General features: G+C 38.0%; 16 non-coding genes across 16 annotated transcripts; all 16 read right to left on the minus strand.

Moving 5' to 3' along the window:
- Positions 1-57: 57 nt before the first annotated feature.
- Positions 58-139, minus strand: TRNAS-UGA (transfer RNA serine (anticodon UGA)). Its single transcript has one exon. It is a non-coding gene; the product is annotated as a tRNA-Ser (tRNA).
- A 904-nt stretch (positions 140-1043) lies between these two features.
- Positions 1044-1115, minus strand: TRNAQ-UUG (transfer RNA glutamine (anticodon UUG)). The gene has a single exon. It is a non-coding gene; the product is annotated as a tRNA-Gln (tRNA).
- A 648-nt stretch (positions 1116-1763) lies between these two features.
- Positions 1764-1845, minus strand: TRNAS-UGA (transfer RNA serine (anticodon UGA)). The gene has a single exon. It is a non-coding gene; the product is annotated as a tRNA-Ser (tRNA).
- A 1638-nt stretch (positions 1846-3483) lies between these two features.
- TRNAS-AGA (transfer RNA serine (anticodon AGA)) lies at positions 3484-3565 on the minus strand. The gene has a single exon. It is a non-coding gene; the product is annotated as a tRNA-Ser (tRNA).
- A 904-nt stretch (positions 3566-4469) lies between these two features.
- On the minus strand, positions 4470-4541 carry TRNAQ-UUG (transfer RNA glutamine (anticodon UUG)). Its single transcript has one exon. It is a non-coding gene; the product is annotated as a tRNA-Gln (tRNA).
- Positions 4542-5189: 648 nt separating this feature from the next.
- On the minus strand, positions 5190-5271 carry TRNAS-UGA (transfer RNA serine (anticodon UGA)). Its single transcript has one exon. It is a non-coding gene; the product is annotated as a tRNA-Ser (tRNA).
- Positions 5272-6497: 1226 nt separating this feature from the next.
- Positions 6498-6579, minus strand: TRNAS-UGA (transfer RNA serine (anticodon UGA)). Its single transcript has one exon. It is a non-coding gene; the product is annotated as a tRNA-Ser (tRNA).
- A 924-nt stretch (positions 6580-7503) lies between these two features.
- Positions 7504-7575, minus strand: TRNAQ-UUG (transfer RNA glutamine (anticodon UUG)). Its single transcript has one exon. It is a non-coding gene; the product is annotated as a tRNA-Gln (tRNA).
- A 1643-nt stretch (positions 7576-9218) lies between these two features.
- Positions 9219-9290, minus strand: TRNAQ-UUG (transfer RNA glutamine (anticodon UUG)). The gene has a single exon. It is a non-coding gene; the product is annotated as a tRNA-Gln (tRNA).
- A 1654-nt stretch (positions 9291-10944) lies between these two features.
- TRNAQ-UUG (transfer RNA glutamine (anticodon UUG)) lies at positions 10945-11016 on the minus strand. Its single transcript has one exon. It is a non-coding gene; the product is annotated as a tRNA-Gln (tRNA).
- Positions 11017-12659: 1643 nt separating this feature from the next.
- Positions 12660-12731, minus strand: TRNAQ-UUG (transfer RNA glutamine (anticodon UUG)). Its single transcript has one exon. It is a non-coding gene; the product is annotated as a tRNA-Gln (tRNA).
- A 1654-nt stretch (positions 12732-14385) lies between these two features.
- On the minus strand, positions 14386-14457 carry TRNAQ-UUG (transfer RNA glutamine (anticodon UUG)). Its single transcript has one exon. It is a non-coding gene; the product is annotated as a tRNA-Gln (tRNA).
- A 4764-nt stretch (positions 14458-19221) lies between these two features.
- TRNAQ-UUG (transfer RNA glutamine (anticodon UUG)) lies at positions 19222-19293 on the minus strand. The gene has a single exon. It is a non-coding gene; the product is annotated as a tRNA-Gln (tRNA).
- Positions 19294-19947: 654 nt separating this feature from the next.
- TRNAS-AGA (transfer RNA serine (anticodon AGA)) lies at positions 19948-20029 on the minus strand. The gene has a single exon. It is a non-coding gene; the product is annotated as a tRNA-Ser (tRNA).
- Positions 20030-20944: 915 nt separating this feature from the next.
- On the minus strand, positions 20945-21016 carry TRNAQ-UUG (transfer RNA glutamine (anticodon UUG)). Its single transcript has one exon. It is a non-coding gene; the product is annotated as a tRNA-Gln (tRNA).
- Positions 21017-21670: 654 nt separating this feature from the next.
- Positions 21671-21752, minus strand: TRNAS-UGA (transfer RNA serine (anticodon UGA)). Its single transcript has one exon. It is a non-coding gene; the product is annotated as a tRNA-Ser (tRNA).
- Between the last annotated feature and the right edge of the window lie 3248 nt (positions 21753-25000).

The raw sequence follows: 25000 nt of genomic DNA on the forward strand, positions 1-25000 counted from the left end.
GTAAACATGCAAATTGAACAACAAAGATAAAAGGTCAAAAAGTTATTGAAACATAGACATAGTCGGCAGGATTTGAACCTGCGCAGGGAGACCCCAATGGATTTCAAGTCCATCGCCTTAACCACTCGGCCACGACTAGTCGGACGTCAACCTGTTATGAGCTTCACACATGTTTTCTAATAGCACCATGATCACGCTCAGTGATCAACCCTCTGGAAGACATCTCAGAAAATGAAACGAAAATACAAGGTCTCAGTAAAATGCAAAAATCTGATTTAAAGTCATCATCAATGGGAACCATTCACAGTTTAAAGCTTTTCCCTCTTCATAATGTGGATTTGGAGTCAGTCAGCTCCAAAAACATCCTTAAAAATAATCCGAAAATGCTGAGAAGACTGAAAATAATCATTTCCAAGTAAAATAGACTTGATGTTCATTTGATCAGGCTTTGGAGCATCTATTAACCATCTCAAGTTTCCAAAAATGTCCAGCGGTTAACTGAAATTACCATATCAATCTTCAGCTGTTTTCAACTTTGAACAGCTCCATACCTATAATACAAATCAACGGTAAGGTTCGAAAGACCCTATAAAGGGTCCTGATTGACTTTTGTGTGCTACAAAAAAAGCCACAAAACACATTCAAAAGACGCCAAAAATAATTTTTAGAAAAACACCACAAAAATGTTTATAAGGCACTTTAGGAAATTCTGGAAAACACAAGAAAAGATGGCTTAGAGAAAAATCAAAAACACTTCCTGAAGCCATTTTGGCTTCAAATCCTTGTCAGATTCACCCACTTGGAAGGAGTGTTATGTGAATATTGACTCAAGTCACAGAGTATGAGATTGCTTGGTATGACATAGACAATGAGTGATATAGACAATTTTAATTTTTGCTAATCATTCTTGATTGACAGCTTTGACCATGAATCCTTGAACTCTTTTTTTGTCTTTTATTATGTGGATTTTAAATTGCTTGTTTCATCATAAACATTGGGCATCGTCGATCTGAGTGCAGATGGAAAAATCGAATTGTGTGCACTGGTTCCACTGAGATTTGACCTCAGATCACTGGATTCAAAGTCCAGAGTGCTAACCATTACACCATGGAACCAACCATTACACAGTCATGGCTGCGGCTTGTTGTGCTGAATAAAGCATATGAAATCGTGAACGATGGCGAAAACAGGCTCCAAAGCTGCAGTGCAAATCTGCAATCATACACAATGGTAAATTGATATCTTATAACCTTTCATTCCACAAATTTACCAACATTTCCACGATATCACAGCTAGGACAGTTTGAAATGTTGATGAAAAGTGGCTAGTAAAAAGATTGCTGTGTCTGTTACTTGGAAAAAGTGTGAAAAAAATAAATTGCAAAACTTATACTGTTAGAAAACTGTTCATCCAGTAGTTGATAAAGATTAGCATTGCATGGTAAAAGGCTTCATCTAAGAGATAATTTAAGGTTTGTGCAAATCAAAGTGCATGTCCCAGTCCATTAGCCAGGACAGCGGTCTTTGGCTGCTGGACAAGATCAAGAGAAAAACCTCTTACCTGATGGCACCCACGGTGCTTCTTTTGATTAGCGGCAAGTCGCACATGTAATGTTGCTCCAGAATAGATTATCTAAAGAACAGTCAAAGATAAAGTCAGTTTGGTCCTAGAAACTCGCTCCATCACAGATCACTGTCATGGGGAATAGACTAGTAAAGATGCAAATTGAACAACAAAGATAAAAGGTCAAAAAGTTATTGAAACATAGACAGCAGGATTTGAACCTGCGCGGGGAGACCCCAATGGATTTCAAGTCCATTGCCTTAACCACTCGGCCACGACTACTCGGACGTCAAGCTGTTATGAGTTTCACACATGTTTTCTAATAGCACCATGATCAAGCTCAGTGATCAACCCTCTGGAAGACATCTCAGAAAATGAAAAGAAAATACAAGGTCTCAGTAAAATGCAAAAATCTGATTTAAAGTCATCATCAATGGGAACTATTCACAGTTTAAAGCTTTTCCCTATTCATAATGTGGATTTGGAGTCAGTCAGCTCCAAAAACATCTTTAAAAATAATCCAAAAATGCTGAGAAGACTGAACATAATCATTTCCAAGTAAAAAAGACTTGATGTTCATTTGATCAGGCTTTGGAGCGTCTATTAACCATCTCAAGTTTCCAAAAATGTCCAGCGGTTAACTGAAATTACCATATCAATCTTCAGATGTTTTTCACTTTGAACAGCTCCATACCTATAATACAAGTCAACGGTAAGGTTCGAAAGACCCTATAAAGGGTCCTGATTGACTTTTGTGTGCTACAAAAAAAGCCACAAAACACATTCAAAAGACGCCGAAAAGAATTTTTAGAAAAACACCACCAAAAATGTTTATAAGGCACTTTAGGAAATTCTGGAAAACACAAGAAAAGATGGCTTAGAGAAAAATCAAAAACACTTCCTGAAGCCATTTTGGCTTCAAATCCTTGTCAGATTCACCCACTTGGAAAGAGTGTTATGTGAATATTGACTCAAGTCACAGAGTATGAGATTGCTTCGTATGACATAGACAATGAGTGACAGACAATTTTAATTTTTGCTAATCCTACTTGATTGACAGCTTTGACCATGGTATTCCATGAATCCTTGAACTCTTTTTTTGTCTTTTATTATGTGGATTTTAAATTGCTTGTTTCATCATTGACATTGGGCATCGTCGATCTGAGTGCAGATGGAAAAATTGAAATGTGTGCCCAGGTTCCACTGAGATTTGAATTCAGATAACAGGATCCAAAGTCCAGAGTGCTAACCATTACACCATGGAACCAACCATTACACAGTCATGGCTGCGGCTTGTTTTGCTGAATAAAGCATATGAAATCGTGAACGATGGCGAAAACAGGCTCCAAAGCTGCAGTGCAAATCTGCAATCATACACAATGGTAAATTGATATCTTATAACCTTTCATTCCACAAATTTACCAACATTTCCACGATATCACAGCTAGCGCAGTTTGAAATGTTGATGAAAAGTGGCTAGTAAAAAGATTGCTGTATCTGTTACTTGGAAAAAGTGTGAAAAAAATAAATTGCAAAACTTATACTGTTAGAAAACTGTTCATCCAGTAGTCGATAAAGATTAGCATTGCATGGTAAAAGGCTTCATCTGAGAGATAATTTAAGGTTTGTGCAAATCAAAGTGCATGTCCCAGTCCATTAGCCAGGACAGCGGTCTGTGGCTGCTGGACAAGATCAAGAGAAAAACCTCTTACCTGATGGCACCCACGGTGCTTCTTTTGATTAGCGGCAAGTCGCACATGTAATGTTGCTACAGAATAGATTATCTAAAGAACAGTCAAAGATAAAGTCAGTTTGGTCCTAGAAACTCGCTCCATCACAGATCACTGTCATGGGGAATAGACTAGTAAACATGCAAATTGAACAACAAAGATAAAAGGTCAAAAAGTTTTTAAACATAGACGTAGTCGGCAGGATTTGAAGCTGCGCGGGGAGACGCCAATGGATTTCTAGTCCATCGCCTTAACCACTCGGCCACGACTACTCGGACGTCAAACTGTTATGAGTTTCACACATGTTTTCTAATATCACCATGATCAAGCTCAGTGATCAACCCTCTGGAAGACATCTCAGAAAATGAAAAGAAAATACAAGGTCTCAGTAAAATGCAAAAATCTGATTTAAAGTCATCATCAATGGGAACCATTCACAGTTTAAAGCTTTTCCCTCTTCATAATGTGGATTTGGAGTCAGTCAGCTCCAAAAACATCCTTAAAAATAATCCAAAAATGCTGAGAAGACTGAACATAATCATTTCCAAGTAAAAAAGACTTGATGTTCATTTGATCAGGCTTTGGAGCGTCTATTAACCATCTCAAGTTTCCAAAAATGTCCAGCGGTTAACTGAAATTACCATATCAATCTTCAGCTGTTTTCAACTTTGAACTGCTCCATACCTATAATACAAGTCAACGGTAAGGTTCGAAAGACCCTATAAAGGGTCCTGATTGACTTTTGTGTGCTACAAAAAAAGCCACAAAACACATTCAAAAGACGCCAAAAATAATTTTTAGAAAAACACCACAAAAATGTTTATAAGGCACTTTAGGAAATTCTGGAAAACACAAGAAAAGATGGCTTAGAGAAAAATCAAAAACACTTCCTGAAGCCATTTTGGCTTCAAATCCTTGTCAGATTCACCCACTTGGAAGGAGTGTTATGTGAATATTGACTCAAGTCACAGAGTATGAGATTGCTTGGTATGACATAGACAATGAGTGATATAGACAATTTTAATTTTTGCTAATCATTCTTGATTGACAGCTTTGACCATGAATCCTTGAACTCTTTTTTTGTCTTTTATTATGTGGATTTTAAATTGCTTGTTTCATCATAAACATTGGGCATCGTCGATCTGAGTGCAGATGGAAAAATCGAATTGTGTGCCCTGGTTCCACTGAGATTTGACCTCAGATCACTGGATTCAAAGTCCAGAGTGCTAACCATTACACCATGGAACCAACCATTACACAGTCATGGCTGCGGCTTGTTGTGCTGAATAAAGCATATGAAATCGTGAACGATGGCGAAAACAGGCTCCAAAGCTGCAGTGCAAATCTGCAATCATACACAATGGTAAATTGATATCTTATAACCTTTCATTCCACAAATTTACCAACATTTCCACGATATCACAGCTAGGACAGTTTGAAATGTTGATGAAAAGTGGCTAGTAAAAAGATTGCTGTGTCTGTTACTTGGAAAAAGTGTGAAAAAAATAAATTGCAAAACTTATACTGTTAGAAAACTGTTCATCCAGTAGTCGATAAAGATTAGCATTGCATGGTAAAAGGCTTCATCTGAGAGATAATTTAAGGTTTGTGCAAATCAAAGTGCATGTCCCAGTCCATTAGCCAGGACAGCGGTCTTTGGCTGCTGGACAAGATCAAGAGAAAAACCTCTTACCTGATGGCACCCACGGTGCTTCTTTTGATTAGCGGCAAGTCGCACATGTAATGTTGCTCCAGAATAGATTATCTAAAGAACAGTCAAAGATAAAGTCAGTTTGGTCCTAGAAACTCGCTCCATCACAGATCACTGTCATGGGGAATAGACTAGTAAAGATGCAAATTGAACAACAAAGATAAAAGGTCAAAAAGTTATTGAAACATAGACAGCAGGATTTGAACCTGCGCGGGGAGACCCCAAAGGATTTCAAGTCCATCGCCTTAACCACTCGGCCACGACTACTCGGACGTCAAGCTGTTATGAGTTTCACACATGTTTTCTAATAGCACCATGATCAAGCTCAGTGATCAACCCTCTGGAAGACATCTCAGAAAATGAAAAGAAAATACAAGGTCTCAGTAAAATGCAAAAATCTGATTTAAAGTCATCATCAATGGGAACTATTCACAGTTTAAAGCTTTTCCCTCTTCATAATGTGGATTTGGAGTCAGTCAGCTCCAAAAACATCTTTAAAAATAATCCAAAAATGCTGAGAAGACTGAACATAATCATTTCCAAGTAAAAAAGACTTGATGTTCATTTGATCAGGCTTTGGAGCGTCTATTAACCATCTCAAGTTTCCAAAAATGTCCAGCGGTTAACTGAAATTACCATATCAATCTTCAGCTGTTTTTCACTTTGAACAGCTCCATACCTATAATACAAGTCAACGGTTAGGTTCGAAAGACCCTATAAAGGGTCCTGATTGACTTTTGTGTGCTACAAAAAAAGCCACAAAACACATTCAAAAGACGCCGGAAAGAATTTTTAGAAAAACACCACCAAAAATGTTTATAAGGCACTTTAGGAAATTCTGGAAAACACAAGAAAAGATGGCTTAGAGAAAAATCAAAAACACTTCCTGAAGCCATTTTGGTTTCAAAACCTTGTCAGATTCACCCACTTGGAAAGAGTGTTATGTGAATATTGACTCAAGTCACAGAGTATGAGATTGCTTGGTATGACATAGACAATGAGTGACATAGACAATTTTAATTTTTGCTAATCCTACTTGATTGACAGCTTTGACCATGGTATTCCATGAATCCTTGAACTCTTTTTTTGTCTTTTATTATGTGTATTTTAAATTGCTTGTACTGTTAGAAAACTGTTCATCCAGTAGTTGATAAAGATTAGCATTGCATGGTAAAAGGCTTCATCTGAGAGATAATTTTAGGTTTGTGCAAATCAAAGTGCATGTCCCAGTCCATTAGCCAGGACAGCGGTCTGTGGCTGCTGGACAAGATCAAGAGAAAAACCTCTTACCTGATGGCACCCACGGTGTTTCTTTTGATTGGCGACAAGTCGCACATGTAATGTTGCTCCAGAATAGATTATCTAAAGAACAGTCAAAGATAAAGTCAGTTTGGTCCTAGAAACTCGCTCCATCACATATCACTGTCATGGGGAATAGACTAGTAAATATGCAAATTGAACAAAAAAGATAAAAGGTCAAAAAGTTATGGAATCATAGACGGCAGGATTTGAACCTGCGCGGGGAGACCCCAATGGATTTCAAGTCCATCGCCTTAACCACTAGTCCACGACTACTCGGATGTCAAGCTGTTATGAGCTTCACACATGTTTTCTTATTAGAAAACTATTGCACCAAGTTATTGCACCATGATCACGCTCAGTGATCAACCCTCTGGAAGACATCTCAGAAAATGAAAAGAAAATACAAGGTCTCAGTAAAATACAAAAATCTGATTTAAAGTCATCATCAATGGGAACCATTCACAGTTTAAAGCTTTTCCCTCTTCATAATGTGGATTTGGAGTCAGTCAGCTCCAAAAACATCCTTAAAAATAATCCGAAAATGCTGAGAAGACTGAACATAATCATTTCCAAGTAAAAAAGACTTGATGTTCATTTGATCAGGCTTTGGAGCGTCTATTAACCATCTGAAGTTTCCAAAAATGTCCAGCAGTTAACTGAAATTACCATATCAATCTTCAGCTGTTTTTCACTTTGAACGGCTCCATACCTATAATACAAGTCAAGGGTAATTGTCGAAAGACCCTATAAAGGGTCCTGATTGACTTTTGTGTGCTACAAAAAAAGCCACAAAACACATTCAAAAGACGCCGAAAAGAATATTTAGAAAAACACCACCAAAAATGTTTATAAGGCACTTTAGGAAATTCTGGAAAACACAAGAAAAGATGGCTTAGAGAAAAATCAAAAACACTTCCTGAAGCCATTTTGGCTTCAAATCCTTGTCAGATTCAGCAACTTGGAAAGAGTGTTATGTGAATATTGACTCAAGTCACAGAGTATGACATAGACAATGAGTGATATAGACAATTTTAATTTTTGCTAATCCTACTTGATTGACAGCTTTGATCATGGTATTCCATGAATCCTTGAACTCTTTTTTTGTCTTTTATTATGTGGATTTTAAATTGCTTGTTTCATCATAAACATTCTGCATCGTCGATCTGAGTGCACATGGAAAAATTGAAATGTGTGCCCAGGTTCCACTGAGATTTGAACTCAGATCACTGGATTCAAAGTGCAGAGTGCTAACCATTACACCATGGAACCAACCATGACTCAGTCATTGCTGCGGCTTGTTGTGCTGAATAAAGCATATGAAATCGTGAACGATGGCGAAAACAGGCTCCAAAGCTGCAGTGCAAATCTGCAATCATACACAATGATAAATTGATATCTTATAACCTTTCATTCCACAAATTTACCAACATTTCCACGATATCACAGTTAGCGCAGTTTGAAATGTTGATGAAAAGTGGCTATTAAAAAGATTGCTGTATCTGTTACTTGGAAAAAGTGTGAAAAACATAAATTGCAAAAATTATACTGTTAGAAAACTGTTCATCCAGTAGTCGATAAAGATTAGCATTGCATGGTAAAAGGCTTCATCTGAGAGATAATTTAAGGTTTGTACAAATCAAAGTGCATGTCCCAGTCCATTAGCCAGGACAGCCGTCTGTGGCTGCTGGACAAGATCAAGAGAAAAACCTCTTACCTGATGGCACCCACGGTGCTTCTTTTGATTAGCGGCAAGTCGCACATGTAATGTTGCTCCAGAATAGATTATCTAAAGAACAGTCAAAGATAAAGTCAGTTTGGTCCTAGAAACTCGCTCCATCACAGATCACTGTCATGGGGAATAGACTAGTAAACACGCAAATTGAACAACAAAGATAAAAGGTCAAAAAGTTAGTGAAACATAGACGTAGTCGGCAGAATTTGAACCTGCGCGGGGAGACCCCAATGGATTTCTAGTACATCGCCTTAACCAATCGGCCACGACTTACTCAGACGTCAAGCTTTTATGAGTTTCACACATGTTTTCTAATAGCACCATGATCAAGCTCAGTGATCAACCCACTGGAAGACATCTCAGAAAATGAAAAGAAAATACAAGGTCTCAGTAAAATGCAAAAATCGGATTTAAAGTCATCATCAATGGGAACCATTCACAGTTTAAAGCTTTTCCCTCTTCATAATGTGGATTTGGAGTCAGTCAGCTCCAAAAACATCCTTAAAAATAATCCAAAAATGCTGAGAAGACTGAACATAATCATTTCCAAGTAAAAAAGACTTGATGTTCATTTGATCAAGCTTTGGAGCGTCTATTAACCATCTCAAGCTTCCAAAAATGTCCAGCGGTTAACTGAAATTACCATATCAATCTTCAGCTGTTTTTCACTTTGAACAGCTCCATACCTATAATACAAGTCAACGGTAAGGTTCGAAAGACCGTATAAAGGGTCCTGATTGACTTTTGTGTGCTACAAAAAAAGGCACAAAACACATTCAAAAGACGCCGAAAAGAATTTTTAGAAAAACACCACCAAAAATGTTTATAAGGCACTTTAGGAAATTCTGGAAAACACAAGAAAAGATGGCTTAGAGAAAAATCGAAAACACTTCCTGCAGCCATTTTGGCTTCAAATACTTGTCAGATTAACCCACTTGGAAAGAGTGTTATGTGCATATTGACTCTATTCACAGAGTATGAGATTGTTTGGTATGACATAGACAATTTTAATTTTTGCTAATACTACTTGATCCTTATCCTACTGCTTTGACGATGGTATTCCATGAATCCTTGAACTCTTTTTTTGTCTTTTATTATGTGGATTTTAAATTGCTTGTTTCATCATAAACATTGGGCATCGTCGATCTGAGTGCAGATGGAAAAATCGAAATGTGTGCCCAGGTTCCACTGAAATTTGAACTCAGATCACCGGATTCAAAGTCCAGAGTGCTAACCATTACACCATGGAACCAGCCATGAAGTAGTCATGGCTGCGGCTTGTTGTGCTGAATAAAGCATATGAAATCATGAACGATGGCGAAAACAGGCTCCAAAGCTGCAGTGCAAATCTGCAATCATACACAATGGTAAATTGATATCTTATAACCTTTCATTCCACAAATTTACCAACATTTCCACGATATCACAGCTAGGACACTTTGAAATGTTGATGAAAAGTGGCTAGTAAAAAGATTGCTGTATCTGTTACTTGGAAAAAGTGTGAAAAAAATAAATTGCAAAACTTATACTGTTAGAAAACTGTTCATCCAGTAGTCGATAAAGATTAGCATTGCATGGTAAAAGGCTTCATCTGAGAGATAATTTAAGGTTTGTGCAAATCAAAGTGCATGTCCCAGTCCGTTAGCCAGGACAGCGGTCTGTGGCTGCTGGACAAGATCAAGAGAAAAACCTCTTACCTGATGGCACCCACGATGCTTCTTTTGATTAGCGGCAAGTCGCACATGTAATGTTGCTCCAGAATAGATTATCTAAAGAACAGTCAAATATAAAGTCAGTTTGGTCCTAGAAACTCGCTCCATCACAGATCACTGTCATGGGGAATAGACTAGTAAACATGCAAATTGAACAACAAAGATAAAAGGTCAAAAAGTTATTTTAAACATAGACGTAATCGGCAGGATTTGCACCTGCGCGGGGAGACCCCAAAAGATTTCTAGCCCATCGCCTTAACCACTCGGCCACGACTACTCAGACGTCAAGCTGTTATGAGTTTCACACACGTTTTCTAATAGCACCATGATCAAGCTCAGTGATCAACCCTCTGGAAGACATCTCAGAAAAAGAAAAGAAAATACAAGGTCTCAGTAAAATGCAAAAATCTGATTTAAAGTCATCATCAATGGGAACCATTCACAGTTTAATGCTTTTCCCTCTTCATAATGTGGATTTGGAGTCAGTCAGCTCCAAAAACATCCTTAAAAATAATACGAAAATGCTAAGAAGACTGAACATAATCATTTCCAAGTAAAAAAGACTTGATGTTCATTTGATCAGGCTTTGGAGCGTCTATTAACCATCTCAAGTTTCCAAAAATGTCCAGCGGTTAACTGAAATTACCATATCAATCTTCAGCTGTTTTTCACTTTGAACAGCTCCATACCTATACTACAAGTCAACGGTAAGGTTCGAAAGACCCTATAAAGGGTCCTGATTGACTTTTGTGTCCTACAAAAAAAGCCACAAAACACATTCAAAAGACGCCGAAAAGAATATTTAGAAAAACACCACCAAAAATGTTTATAAGGCACTTTAGGAAATTCTGGAAAACACAAGAAAAGAAGGCTTAGAGAAAAATTAAAAAAAAACTTCCTGAAGCCATTTTGGCTTCAAATCCTTGTCAGATTCACCCACTTGGAAAGAGTGTTATGTGAATATTGACTCAAGTCACAGAGTATGAGATTGCTTGGTATGACATAGACAATGAGTGATATAGACAATTTTAATTTTTGCTAATCCTACTTGATTGACAGCTTTGATCATGGTATTCCATGAATCCTTGAACCCTTTTTTTGTCTTTTATTATGTGGATTTTAAATTGCATGTTTCATCATAAACATTGGGCATCGTCGATCTGAGTGCACATGGAAAAATAGAAATGTGTGCCCAGGTTCCACTGAGATTTGAACTCAGATCACTGGTTTCAAAGTCCAGAGTGCTAACCATTACACCATGGAACCAACCATTACACAGTCATGGCTACGGCTTGTTGTGCTGAATAAAGCATATGAAATCGTGAACGATGGCGAAAACAGGCTCCAAAGCTGCAGTGCAAATCTGCAATCATACACAATGGTAAATTGATATCTTATAACCTTTCATTCCACAAATTTACCAACATTTCCACGATATCACAGCTAGAACAGTTTGAAATGTTGATGAAAAGTGGCTAGTAAAAAGATTGCTGTATCTGTTACTTGGAAAAATTGTGAAAAAAATAAATTGCAAAACTTATACTGTTAGAAAACTGTTCATCCAGTAGTTGATAAAGATTAGCATTGCATGGTAAAAGGCTTCATTTGAGAGATAATTTAAGGTTTGTGCAAATCAAAGTGCATGTCCCAGTCCATTAGCCAGGACAGCGGTCTGTGGCTGCTGGACAAGATGAAGAGAAAAACCTCTTACCTGATGGCACCCACAGTGCTTCTTTTGATTAGCGGCAAGTCGCACATGTAATGTTGCTCCAGAATAGATTATCTAAAGAACAGTCAAAGATAAAGTCAGTTTGGTCCTAGAAACTCGCTCCATCACAGATCACTGTCATGGGGAATAGACTAGTAAACACGCAAATTGAACAACAAAGATAAAAGGTCAAAAAGTTAGTGAAACATAGACGTAGTCGGCAGAATTTGAACCTGCGCGGGGAGACCCCAATGGATTTCTAGTACATCGCCTTAACCACTCGGCCACGACTTACTCAGACGTCAAGCTTTTATGAGTTTCACACATGTTTTCTAATAGCACCATGATCAAGCTCAGTGATCAACCCACTGGAAGACATCTCAGAAAATGAAAAGAAAATACAAGGTCTCAGTAAAATGCAAAAATCGGATTTAAAGTCATCATCAATGGGAACCATTCACAGTTTAAAGCTTTTCCCTCTTCATAATGTGGATTTGGAGTCAGTCAGCTCCAAAAACATCCTTAAAAATAATCCAAAAATGCTGAGAAGACTGAACATAATCATTTCCAAGTAAAAAAGACTTGATGTTCATTTGATCAGGCTTTGGAGCGTCTATTAACCATCTCAAGTTTCCAAAAATGTCCAGCGGTTAACTGAAATTACCATATCAATCTTCAGCTGTTTTTCACTTTGAACAGCTCCATACCTATAATACAAGTCAACGGTAAGGTTCGAAAGACCGTATAAAGGGTCCTGATTGACTTTTGTGTGCTACAAAAAAAGGCACAAAACACATTCAAAAGACGCCGAAAAGAATTTTTAGAAAAACATCACCAAAAATGTTTATAAGGCACTTTAGGAAATTCTGGAAAACACAAGAAAAGATGGCTTAGAGAAAAATCGAAAACACTTCCTGCAGCCATTTTGGCTTCAAATACTTGTCAGATTAACCCACTTGGAAAGAGTGTTATGTGCATATTGACTCTATTCACAGAGTATGAGATTGTTTGGTATGACATAGACAATTTTAATTTTTGCTAATACTACTTGATCCTTATCCTACTGCTTTGACGATGGTATTCCATGAATCCTTGAACTCTTTTTTTGTCTTTTATTATGTGGATTTTAAATTGCTTGTTTCATCATAAACATTGGGCATCGTCGATCTGAGTGCAGATGGAAAAATCGAAATGTGTACCCAGGTTCCACTGAGATTTGAACTCAGATCACCGGATTCAAAGTCCAGAGTGCTAACCATTACACCATGGAACCAGCCATGAAGTAGTCATGGCTGCGGCTTGTTGTGCTGAATAAAGCATATGAAATCATGAACGATGGTGAAAACAGGCTCCAAAGCTGCAGTGCAAATCTGCAATCATACACAATGGTAAATTGATATCTTATAACCTTTCATTCCACAAATTTACCAACATTTCCACGATATCACAGCTAGGACACTTTGAAATGTTGATGAAAAGTGGCTAGTAAAAAGATTGCTGTATCTGTTACTTGGAAAAAGTGTGAAAAAAATAAATTGCAAAACTTATACTGTTAGAAAACTGTTCATCCAGTAGTCGATAAAGATTAGCATTGCATGGTAAAAGGCTTCATCTGAGAGATAATTTAAGGTTTGTGCAAATCAAAGTGCATGTCCCAGTCCGTTAGCCAGGACAGCGGTCTGTGGCTGCTGGACAAGATCAAGAGAAAAACCTCTTACCTGATGGCACCCACGATGCTTCTTTTGATTAGCGGCAAGTCGCACATGTAATGTTGCTCCAGAATAGATTATCTAAAGAACAGTCAAATATAAAGTCAGTTTGGTCCTAGAAACTCGCTCCATCACAAATCACTGTCATGGGGAATAGACTAGTAAACATGCAAATTGAACAACAAAGATAAAAGGTCAAAAAGTTATTTTAAACATAGACGTAATCGGCAGGATTTGCACCTGCGCGGGGAGACCCCAAAAGATTTCTAGCCCATCGCCTTAACCACTCGGCCACGACTACTCAGACGTCATGCTGTTATGAGTTTCACACACGTTTTCTAATAGCACCATGATCAAGCTCAGTGATCAACCCTCTGGAAGACATCTCAGAAAAAGAAAAGAAAATACAAGGTCTCAGTAAAATGCAAAAATCTGATTTAAAGTCATCATCAATGGGAACCATTCACAGTTTAATGCTTTTCCCTCTTCATAATGTGGATTTGGAGTCAGTCAGCTCCAAAAACATCCTTAAAAATAATACGAAAATGCTAAGAAGACTGAACATAATCATTTCCAAGTAAAAAAGACTTGATGTTCATTTGATCAGGCTTTGGAGCGTCTATTAACCATCTCAAGTTTCCAAAAATGTCCAGCGGTTAACTGAAATTACCATATCAATCTTCAGCTGTTTTTCACTTTGAATAGCTCCATACCTATACTACAAGTCAACGGTAAGGTTCGAAAGACCCTATAAAGGGTCCTGATTGACTTTTGTGTCCTACAAAAAAAGCCACAAAACACATTCAAAAGACGCCGAAAAGAATATTTAGAAAAACACCACCAAAAATGTTTATAAGGCACTTTAGGAAATTCTGGAAAACACAAGAAAAGAAGGCTTAGAGAAAAATTAAAAAAAAACTTCCTGAAGCCATTTTGGCTTCAAATCCTTGTCAGATTCACCCACTTGGAAAGAGTGTTATGTGAATATTGACTCAAGTCACAGAGTATGAGATTGCTTGGTATGACATAGACAATGAGTGATATAGACAATTTTAATTTTTGCTAATCCTACTTGATTGACAGCTTTGATCATGGTATTCCATGAATCCTTGAACCCTTTTTTTGTCTTTTATTATGTGGATTTTAAATTGCATGTTTCATCATAAACATTGGGCATCGTCGATCTGAGTGCACATGGAAAAATAGAAATGTATGCCCAGGTTCCACTGAGATTTGAACTCAGATCACTGGATTCAAAGTCCAGAGTGCTAACGATTACACCATGGAACCAACCATGACTCCGCCACTTAAAAAAAAAAAGTCCCTAGTCTCACTTTATGCCATTGCTGTGTGGGAATTTCCCACGCAGCAATGGCATAAAGTGAGACTAGGGACTTTTTTTTTTTTAAGTGGCGGAGGAATACAGTGCGGAAGGATACCTACCTTCCGTCATTGGATTCCTGCAGCCCGTAGAGAACGGCAGCATCATCTGATGCTGCAGTTCTCTACCCAAGATCGTCGTGGGACACACTCGTGGACTGCTTCGGATCGTGGGTGAGTATTTTTGTGGTTTGTTATGTTAATATTTATTCCGGAAAAGACAATGGCTTCAGGGAACAATGTGACAAGTATTGGTAAGTATGTTACTCTATGTTATATGTACTGTATGTCTATGTATGTATTGTATGAATGTATTGTATGTATGTAGTATATATGTTGTATGTATGTAGCATGTAGTATGTATGTAGTATGTATGTAGCATGCATGTAGCATGTAGTATATATGTAGCATGTAGTATATATGTAGTATGTATGTAGCATGCATGTAGTATATATGTAGTATATATGTAGCATGTATGTAGTATGTATGTGGTATGTATGTAGCATTAGTATGTATGTAGCATGCATGTAGTATATATGTAGTATGTATGTAGCATGTAGTATGTATGTAGTATGTATGTAGCATGTATGTAGCATGTAGTATGTATGTAGTATGTATGTAGCATGTAGCATGCATGTAGCATGCATGTAGTATGTATGTAGTATGTATGTAGTATGTATGTAGCATGCAAGTAGCATGCATGTAGTATGTATGTAGCATGCAGTATGTATGTAGCATGTATGTAGTATATATGTAGTATGTATGTAGCATGTAGTATATATGTAGCATGTAGTATGTATGTAGCATGCATGTAGTATATATGTAGTATGTATGTAGCATGTAGTATGTATGTAGCATGCATGTAGTATATATGTAGTATGTATGTAGCATGTAGTATGTATGTAGCATGTAGTATGTATGTAGCATGTAGTATGTATGTAGCATGCATGTAGTATGTATGTAGCATGTAGTATGTGTGTAGCATGCATGTAGTACATATGTAGTATGTATGTAGCATGTAGTATGTATGTAGCATGCATGTAGTATATATGTAGTATGTATGTAGCATGTAGTATGTATGTAGCATGTAGTATGTATGTAGCATGCATGTAGTATGTATGTAGCATGCATGTAGTATGTATGTAGCATGTAGTATGTATGTAGCATGCATGTAGTATATATGTAGTATGTATGTAGCATGCATGTAGTATATATGTAGTATGTATGTAGCATGTAGTATGTATGTAGAATGCATGTAGTATATATGTAGTATGTATGTAGCATGTAGTATGTAGCATGTAGTATGTATGTAGCATGCATGTAGTATGTATGTAGCATGCATGTAGTATGTATGTAGCATGTAGTATGTATGTAGCATGCATGTAGTATATATGTAGTATGTATGTAGCATGTAGTATGTATGTAGCATGTAGTATGTATGTAGCATGCATGTAGTATATATGTAGTATGTATGTAGCATGTATGTATGTAGCATGTAGTATGTATGTAGCATGCATGTAGTATGTATGTATGTAGTATTTTTTTTTTTTTTTTTTTAACATTTAACACATTAGCCGGATGATGGGACTACTACTGTCCCATCATTGGCTAATGTGTCAATCACTGTCATGGTAGCAGGCATCGCCAGATGGGACTTGTAGTCCCATTGGACGATGCTTGCACAGACCCCCGGACATCAGCACAGCCCCTCGGCAGGCCGGCACAGACCCCCGGCAGGCCGGTACAGACCCTCACAGGGTGCACAGACCACCGGCAGGCCGGCACAGCCCCCCGGCAGGCCGGTACAGACCCCCACAGGGTGCACAGACCACCGGCAGGCCGGCACAGCCCCCCGGCAGGCCGGTACAGACCCCCACAGGGTGCACAGACCACCGGCAGGCCGGCACAGCCCCCCGGCAGGCCGGTACAGAACCCGGGCAGTCCACACAGCCCCACGGCAGGCCGGCAGAGACCCCCGGAAGGCCCGAAATGACGGCGCATCATGATGCGCACACACCGCGCATCATGATGACGTCAGGCTGTCAATCAACTTGGAACTTCCGATTCCGATGCCGAATTCCGATATTGAAAAAATATCGGAAGTAGGTATCGGAATTCCGATACAGCAAGTATCGGCCGATACCCGATACTTGCGGTATCGGAATGCTCAACACTAGTCATCATCAATGGGAACCATTCACAGTTTAAAGCTTTTCCCTCTTCATAATGTGGATTTGGAGTCAGTCAGCTCCAAAAACATACTTAAAAATAATCCAAAAATGCTGAGAAGACTGAACATAATCATTTCCAAGTAAAAAAGACTTGATGTTCATTTGATCAGGCTGTGGAGCGTCTATTAACCATCTCAAGTTTCCAAAAATGTCCAGCGGTTAACTGAAATTACCATATCAATCTTCAGCTGTTTTTCACTTTGAACAGCTCCATACCTATAATACAAGTCAACGGTAAGGTTCGAAAGACCCTATAAAGGGTCCTGATTGACTTTTGTGTGCTACAAAAAAAGCCACAAAACACATTCAAAAGACGCCGAAAAGAATTTTTAGAAAAACACCACCAAAAATGTTTATAAGGCACTTTAGGAAATTCTGGAAAACACAAGAAAAGATGGCTTAGAGAAAAATCAAAAACACTTCCTGAAGCCATTTTGGCTTCAAATCCTTGTCAGATTCACCCACTTGGAAAGAGTGTTATGTGAATATTGACTCAAGTCACAGAGTATGAGATTGCTTGGTATGACATAGACAATGAGTGACATAGACAATTTTAATTTTTGCTAATCCTACTTGATTGACAGCTTTGACCATGGTATTCCATGAATCCTTGAACTCTTTTTTTGTCTTTTATTATGTGGATTTAAAATTGCTTGTTTCATCATAAACATTGGGCATCGTCGATCTGAGTGCAGATGGAAAAATTGAAATGTGTGCCCAGGTTCCACTGAGATTTGAATTCAGATCACAGGATTCAAAGTCCAGAGTGCTAACCATTACACCATGGAACCAACCATTACACAGTCATGGCTGCGGCTTGTTGTGCTGAATAAAGCATATGAAATCGTGAACGATGGCGAAAACAGGCTCCAAAGCTGCAGTGCAAATCTGCAATCATACACAATGGTAAATTGATATCTTATAACCTTTCATTCCACAAATTTACCAACATTTCCACGATATCACAGCTAGGACAGTTTGAAATGTTGATGAAAAGTGGCTAGTAAAAAGATTGCTGTATCTGTTACTTGGAAAAAGTGTGAAAAAAATAAATTGCAAAACTTATACTGTTAGAAAACTGTTCATCCAGTAGTTGATAAAGATTAGCATTGCATGGTAAAAGGCTTCATCTGAGAGATAATTTAAGGTTTGTGCAAATCAAAGTGCATGTCCCAGTCCATTAGCCAGGACAGCGGTCTGTGGCTGCTGGACAAGATCAAGAGAAAAACCTCTTACCTGATGGCACCCACGGTGCTTCTTTTGATTAGCGGCAAGTCGCACATGTAATGTTGCTCCAGAATAGATTATCTAAAGAACAGTCAAAGATAAAGTCAGTTTGGTCCTAGAAACTCGCTCCATCACAGATCACTGTCATGGGGAATAGACTAGTAAACACGCAAATTGAACAACAAAGATAAAAGGTCAAAAAGTTAGTGAAACATAGACGTAGTAGGCAGAATTTGAACCTGCGCGGGGAGACCCCAATGGATTTCTAGTACATCGCCTTAACCACTCGGCCACGACTTACTCAGACGTCAAGCTTTTATGAGTTTCACACATGTTTTCTAATAGCACCATGATCAAGCTCAGTGATCAACCCACTGGAAGACATCTCAGAAAATGAAAAGAAAATACAAGGTCTCAGTAAAATGCAAAAATCGGATTTAAAGTCATCATCAATGGGAACCATTCACAGTTTAAAGCTTTTCCCTCTTCATAATGTGGATTTGGAGTCAGTCAGCTCCAAAAACATCCTTAAAAATAATCCAAAAATGCTGAGAAGACTGAACATAATCATTTCCAAGTAAAAAAGACTTGATGTTCATTTGATCAGGCTTTGGAGCGTCTATTAACCATCTCAAGTTTCCAAAAATGTCCAGCGGTTAACTGAAATTACCATATCAATCTTCAGCTGTTTTTCACTTTGAACAGCTCCATACCTATAATACAAGTCAACGGTAAGGTTCGAAAGACCGTATAAAGGGTCCTGATTGACTTTTATGTGCTACAAAAAAAGCCACAAAACACATTCAAAAGATGCCGAAAAGAATTTTTAGAAAAACACCACCAAAAATGTTTATAAGGTACTTTAGGAAATTCTGGAAAACACAAGAAAAGATGGCTTAGAGAAAAATCAAAAACACTTCCTGAAGCCATTTTGGCTTCAAATCCTTGTCAGATTCACCCACTTGGAAAGAGTGTTATGTGAATATTGACTCAAGTCACAGAGTATGAGATTGCTTGGTATGACATAGACAATGAGTGACATAGACAATTTTAATTTTTGCTAATCCTACTTGATTGACAGCTTTGACCACGGTATTCCATGAATCCTTGAACTCTTTTTTTGTCTTTTATTATGTGGATTTTAAATTGCTTGTTTCATCATAAACATTGGGTATCGTCGATCTGAGTGCAGATGGAAAAATCGAAATGTGTGCCCAGGTTCCACTGAGATTTGAACTCAGATCACAGGATTCAAAGTCCAGAGTGCTAACCATTACACCATGGAGCCAACCATAATACAGTCATGGCTGCGGCTTGTTGTGCTGAATAAAGCATATGAAATTGTGAACGATGGCGAAAACAGGCTCCAAAGCTGCAGTGCAAATCTGCAATCATACACAATGGTAAATTGATATCTTATAACCTTTCATTCCACAAATTTACCAACATTTCCACGATATCACAGCTAGGACAGTTTGAAATGTTGATGAAAAGTGGCTAGTAAAAAGATTGCTGTATCTGTTACTTGGAAAAAGTGTGAAAAACATAAATTGCAAAACTTATACTGTTAGAAAACTGTTCATCCAGTAGTCGATAAAGATTAGCATTGCATGGTAAAAGGCTTCATCTGAGAGATAATTTAAGGTTTGTGCAAATCAAAGTGCATGTCCCAGTCCATTAGCCAGGACAGCGGTCTGTGGCTGCTGGACAAGATCAAGAGAAAAACCTCTTACCTGATGGCACCCACGGTGCTTCTTTTGATTAGCGGCAAGTCGCACATGTAATGTTGCTCCAGAATAGATTATCTAAAGAACAGTCAAAGATAAAGTCAGTTTGGTCCTAGAAACTCGCTCCATCACAGATCACTGTCATGGGGAATAGACTAGTAAACATGCAAATTGAACAACAAAGATAAAAGGTCAAAAAGTTTTTGAAACATAGACGTAGTCAGCAGGATTTGAAACTGCGCGGGGAGACCCCAACGGATTTCTAGTCCATCGCCTTAACCACTCGGCCACGACTACTCGGACGTCAAGCTGTTATGAGTTTCACACATGTTTTCTAATAGCACCATGATCAAGCTCAGTGATCAACCCTCTGGAAGACATCTCAGAAAATGAAAAGAAAATACAAGGTCTCAGTAAAATGCAAAAATCTGATTTAAAGTCATCATCAATGGGAACCATTCACAGTTTAAAGCTTTTCCCTCTTCATAATGTGGATTTGGAGTAAGTCAGCTCCAAAAACATCTTTAAAAATAATCCAAAAATGCTGAGAAGACTGAACATAATCATTTCCAAGTAAAAAAGACTTGATGTTCATTTGATCAGGCTTTGGAGCGTCTATTAACCATCTCAAGTTTCCAAAAATGTCCAGCCGTTAACTGAAATTACCATATCAATCTTCAGCTGTTTTTCACTTTGAACAGCTCCATACCTATAATACAAGTCAACGGTAAGGTTCGAAAGACCCTATAAAGGGTCCTGATTGACTTTTGTGTGCTACAAAAAAAGCCACAAAACACATTCAAAAGACGCCGAAAAGAATTTTTAGAAAAACACCACCAAAAATGTTTATAAGGCACTTTAGGAAATTCTGGAAAACACAAGAAAAGATGGCTTAGAGAAAAATCAAAAACACTTCCTGAAGCCATTTTGGCTTCAAATCCTTGTCAGATTCAACCACTTGGAAAGGGTGTTATGTGAATATTGACTCAAGTCACAGAGTATGAGATTGCTTGGTATGACATAGACAATGAGTGACATAGACAATTTTAATTTTTGCTAATCCTACTTGATTGACAGCTTTGACCATGGTATTCCATGAATCCTTGAACTCTTTTTTTGTCTTTTATTATGTGGATTTTAAATTGCTTGTTTCATCATAAACATTGGGCATCGTCGATCTGAGTGCAGATGGAAAAATCTAAATGTGTGCCCAGGTTCTACTGAGATTTCAACTCAGATCACTGGATTCAAAGTCCAGAGTGCTAACCATTACACCATGGAACCAACCATGACACATTCTTGGCTGCGGCTTGTTGTGCTGAATAAAGCATATGAAATCGTGAACGATGGCGAAAACAGGCTCCAAAGCTGCAGTGCAAATCTGCAATCATACACAATGGTAAATTGATATCTTATAACCTTTCATTCCACAAATTTACCAACATTTCCACGATATCACAGCTAGGACAGTTTGAAATGTTGATGAAAAGTGGCTAGTAAAAAGATTGCTGTATCTGTTACTTGGAAAAAGTGTGAAAAAAATAAATTGCAAAACTTATACTGTTAGAAAATTGTTCATCCAGTAGTTGATAGAGATTAGCATTGCATGGTAAAAGGCTTCATCTGAGAGATAATTTAAGGTTTGTGCAAATCAAAGTGCATGTCCCAGTCCATTAGCCAGGACAGCGGTCTGTGGCTGCTGGACAAGATCAAGAGAAAAACCTCTTACCTGATGGCACCCACAGTGCTTCTTTTGATTAGCGGCAAGTCGCACATGTAATGTTGCTCCAGAATAGATTATCTAAAGAACAGTCAAAGATAAAGTCAGTTTGGTCCTAGAAACTCGCTCCATCACAGATCACTGTCATGGGGAATAGACTAGTAAACATGCAAATTGAACAACAAAGATAAAAGGTCAAAAAGTTATTGAAACATAGACGTAGTCGGCAGGATTTGAACCTGCGCGGGGAGACACCAATGGATTTCAAGTCCATCGCCTTAACCACTCGGCCACGACTACTCGGACGTCAAGCTGTTATGAGTTTCACACATGTTTTCTAATAGCACCATGATCAAGCTCAGTGATCAACCCTCTGGAAGACATCTCAGAAAATGAAAAGAAAATACAAGGTCTCAGTAAAATGCAAAAATCTGATTTAAAGTCATCATCAATGGGAACCATTCACAGTTTAAAGCTTTTCCCTCTTCATAATGTGGATTTGGAGTCAGTCAGCTCCAAAAACATCTTTAAAAATAATCCAAAAATGCTGAGAAGACTGAACATAATCATTTCCAAGTAAAAAAGACTTGATGTTCATTTGATCAGGCTTTGGAGCATCTATTAACCATCTCAAGTTTCCAAAAATGTCCAGCGGTTAACTGAAATTACCATATCAATCTTCAGCTGTTTTTCACTTTGAACAGCTCCATACCTATAATACAAGTCAAGGGTAAGGTTCGAAAGACCCTATAAAGGGTCCTGATTGACTTTTGTGTGCTACAAAAAAAGCCACAAAACACATTCAAAAGACGCCGAAAAGAATTTTTAGAAAAACACCACCAAAAATGTTTATAAGGCACTTTAGGAAATTCTGGAAAACACAAGAAAAGATGGCTTAGAGAAAAATCAAAAACACTTCCTGAAGCCATTTTGGCTTCAAATCCTTGTCAGATTCACCCACTTGGAAAGAGTGTTATGTGAATATTGACTCAAGTCACAGAGTATGAGATTGCTTGGTATGACATAGACAATGAGTGACATAGACAATTTTAATTTTTGCTAATCCTACTTGATTGACAGCTTTGACCATGGTATTCCATGAATCCTTGAACTCTTTTTTTGTCTTTTATTATGTGGATTTTAAATTGCTTGTTTCATCATAAACATTGGGCATCGTCGATCTGAGTGCAGATGGAAAAATCGAAATGTGTGCCCAGGTTCCACTGAGATTTGAATTCAGATCACAGGATTCAAAGTCCAGAGTGCTAACGATTACACCATGGAACCAACCATTACACAGTCATGGCTGCGGCTTGTTGTGCTGAATAAAGCATATGAAATTGTGAACGATGGCGAAAACAGGCTCCAAAGCTGCAGTGCAAATCTGCAATCATACACAATGGTAAATTGATATCTTATAACCTTTCATTCCACAAATTTACCAACATTTCCACGATATCACAGCTAGGACAGTTTGAAATGTTGATGAAAAGTGGCTAGTAAAAAGATTGCTGTATCTGTTACTTGGAAAAAGTGTGAAAAAAATAAATTGCAAAACTTATACTGTTAGAAAACTGTTCATCCAGTAGTTGATAAAGATTAGCATTGCATGGTAAAAGGCTTCATCTGAGAGATAATTTAAGGTTTGTGCAAATCAAAGTGCATGTCCCAGTCCATTAGCCAGGACAGCGGTCTGTGGCTGCTGGACAAGATCAAGAGAAAAACCTCTTACCTGATGGCACCCACGGTGCTTCTTTTGATTAGCGGCAAGTCGCACATGTAATTTTGCTCCAGAATAGATTATCTAAAGAACAGTCAAAGATAAAGTCAGTTTGGTCCTAGAAACTCGCTCCATCACATATCACTGTCATGGGGAATAGACTAGTAAACATGCAAATTGAACAACAAAGGTAAAAGGTCAAAAAGTTAATGAAACATAGACGTAGTCGGCATGATTTGAACCTGCGTGGTGAGACCCCAATGGCTTTCTAGTCCATCGCCTTAACCACTCGGCTACGACTACTCAGACGTCAAGCTGTTATGAGTTTCACACACGTTTTCTAATAGCTCCATGATCAAGCTCAGTGATCAACCCTCTGGAAGACATCTCAGAAAAAGAAAAGAAAATACAAGGTCTCATTAAAATGCAAAAATCTGATTTAAATTCATCATCCATGGGAACCATTCACAGTTTAAAGCTTTTCCCTCTTCATAATGTGGATTTGGAGTCAGTCAGCTCCAAAAACATCTTTAAAAATAATCCAAAAATGCTGAGAAGACTGAACATAATCATTTCCAAGTAAAAAACACTTGATGTTCATTTGATCAGGCTTTGGAGCGTCTATTAACCATCTCAAGTTTCCAAAAATGTCCAGCGGTTAACTGAAATTACCATATCAATCTTCAGCTGTTTTTCACTTTGAACAGCTCCATACCTATAATACAAGTCAACGGTAAGGTTCAAAAGACCCTATAAAGGGTCCTGATTGACTTTTGTGTGCTACAAAAAAAGCCACAAAACACATTCAAAAGACGCCGAAAAGAATTTTTAGAAAAACACCACCAAAAATGTTTATAAGGCACTTTAGGAAATTCTGGAAAACACAAGAAAAGATGGCTTAGAGAAAAATCAAAAACACTTCCTGAAGCCATTTTGGCTTCAAATCCTTGTCAGATTCACCCACTTGGAAAGAGTGTTATGTGAAAAATGAGATTGCTTGGTATGACATTGACAATGAGTGACATAAACAATTTTAATTTTTGCTAATCCTACTTGATTGACAGCTTTGACCATGGTATTCCATGAATCCTTGAACTCTTTTTTTGTCTTATATTATGTGGATTTTAAATTGCTTGTTTCATCATAAACATTGGGCATCGTCGATCTGAGTGCAGATGGAAAAATCGAAATGTGTGCCCAGGTTCCACTGAGATTTGAACTCAGATCACAGGATTCAAAGTCCAGAGTGCTAACCATTACACAGTCATGGCTGCGGCTTGTTGTGCAGAATAAAGCATATGAAATCGTGAACGATGGCGAAAACATGCTCCAAAGCTGCAGTGCAAATCTGCAATCATACACAATGGTAAATTGATATCTTATAACCTTTCATTCCACAAATTTACCAACATTTCCACGATATCACAGCTGGGACAGTTTGAAATGTTGATGAAAAGTGGCTAGTAAAAAGATTGCTGTATCTGTTACTTGGAAAAAGTGTGAAAAAAAAAAATTGCAAAACTTATACTGTTAGAAAACTGTTCATCCAGTAGTTGATAAAGATTAGCATTGCATGGTAAAAGGCTTCATCTGAGAGATAATTTAAGGTTTGTGCAAATCAAAGTGCATGTCCCAGTCCATTAGCCAGGACAGCGGTCTGTGGCTGCTGGACAAGATCAAGAGAAAAACCTCTTACCTGATGGCACCCACGGTGCTTCTTTTGATTAGCGGCAAGTCGCACATGTAATGTTGCTCCAGAATAGATTATCTAAAGAACAGTCAAAGATAAAGTCAGTTTGGTCCTAGAAACTCGCTCCATCACAGATCA

Source organism: Dendrobates tinctorius, unplaced genomic scaffold, assembly GCF_039654945.1.
Source record: "Dendrobates tinctorius isolate UK_male_01 unplaced genomic scaffold, ASM3965494v1 ptg000462l, whole genome shotgun sequence".
NCBI lineage: Eukaryota > Metazoa > Chordata > Amphibia > Anura > Dendrobatidae > Dendrobates > Dendrobates tinctorius.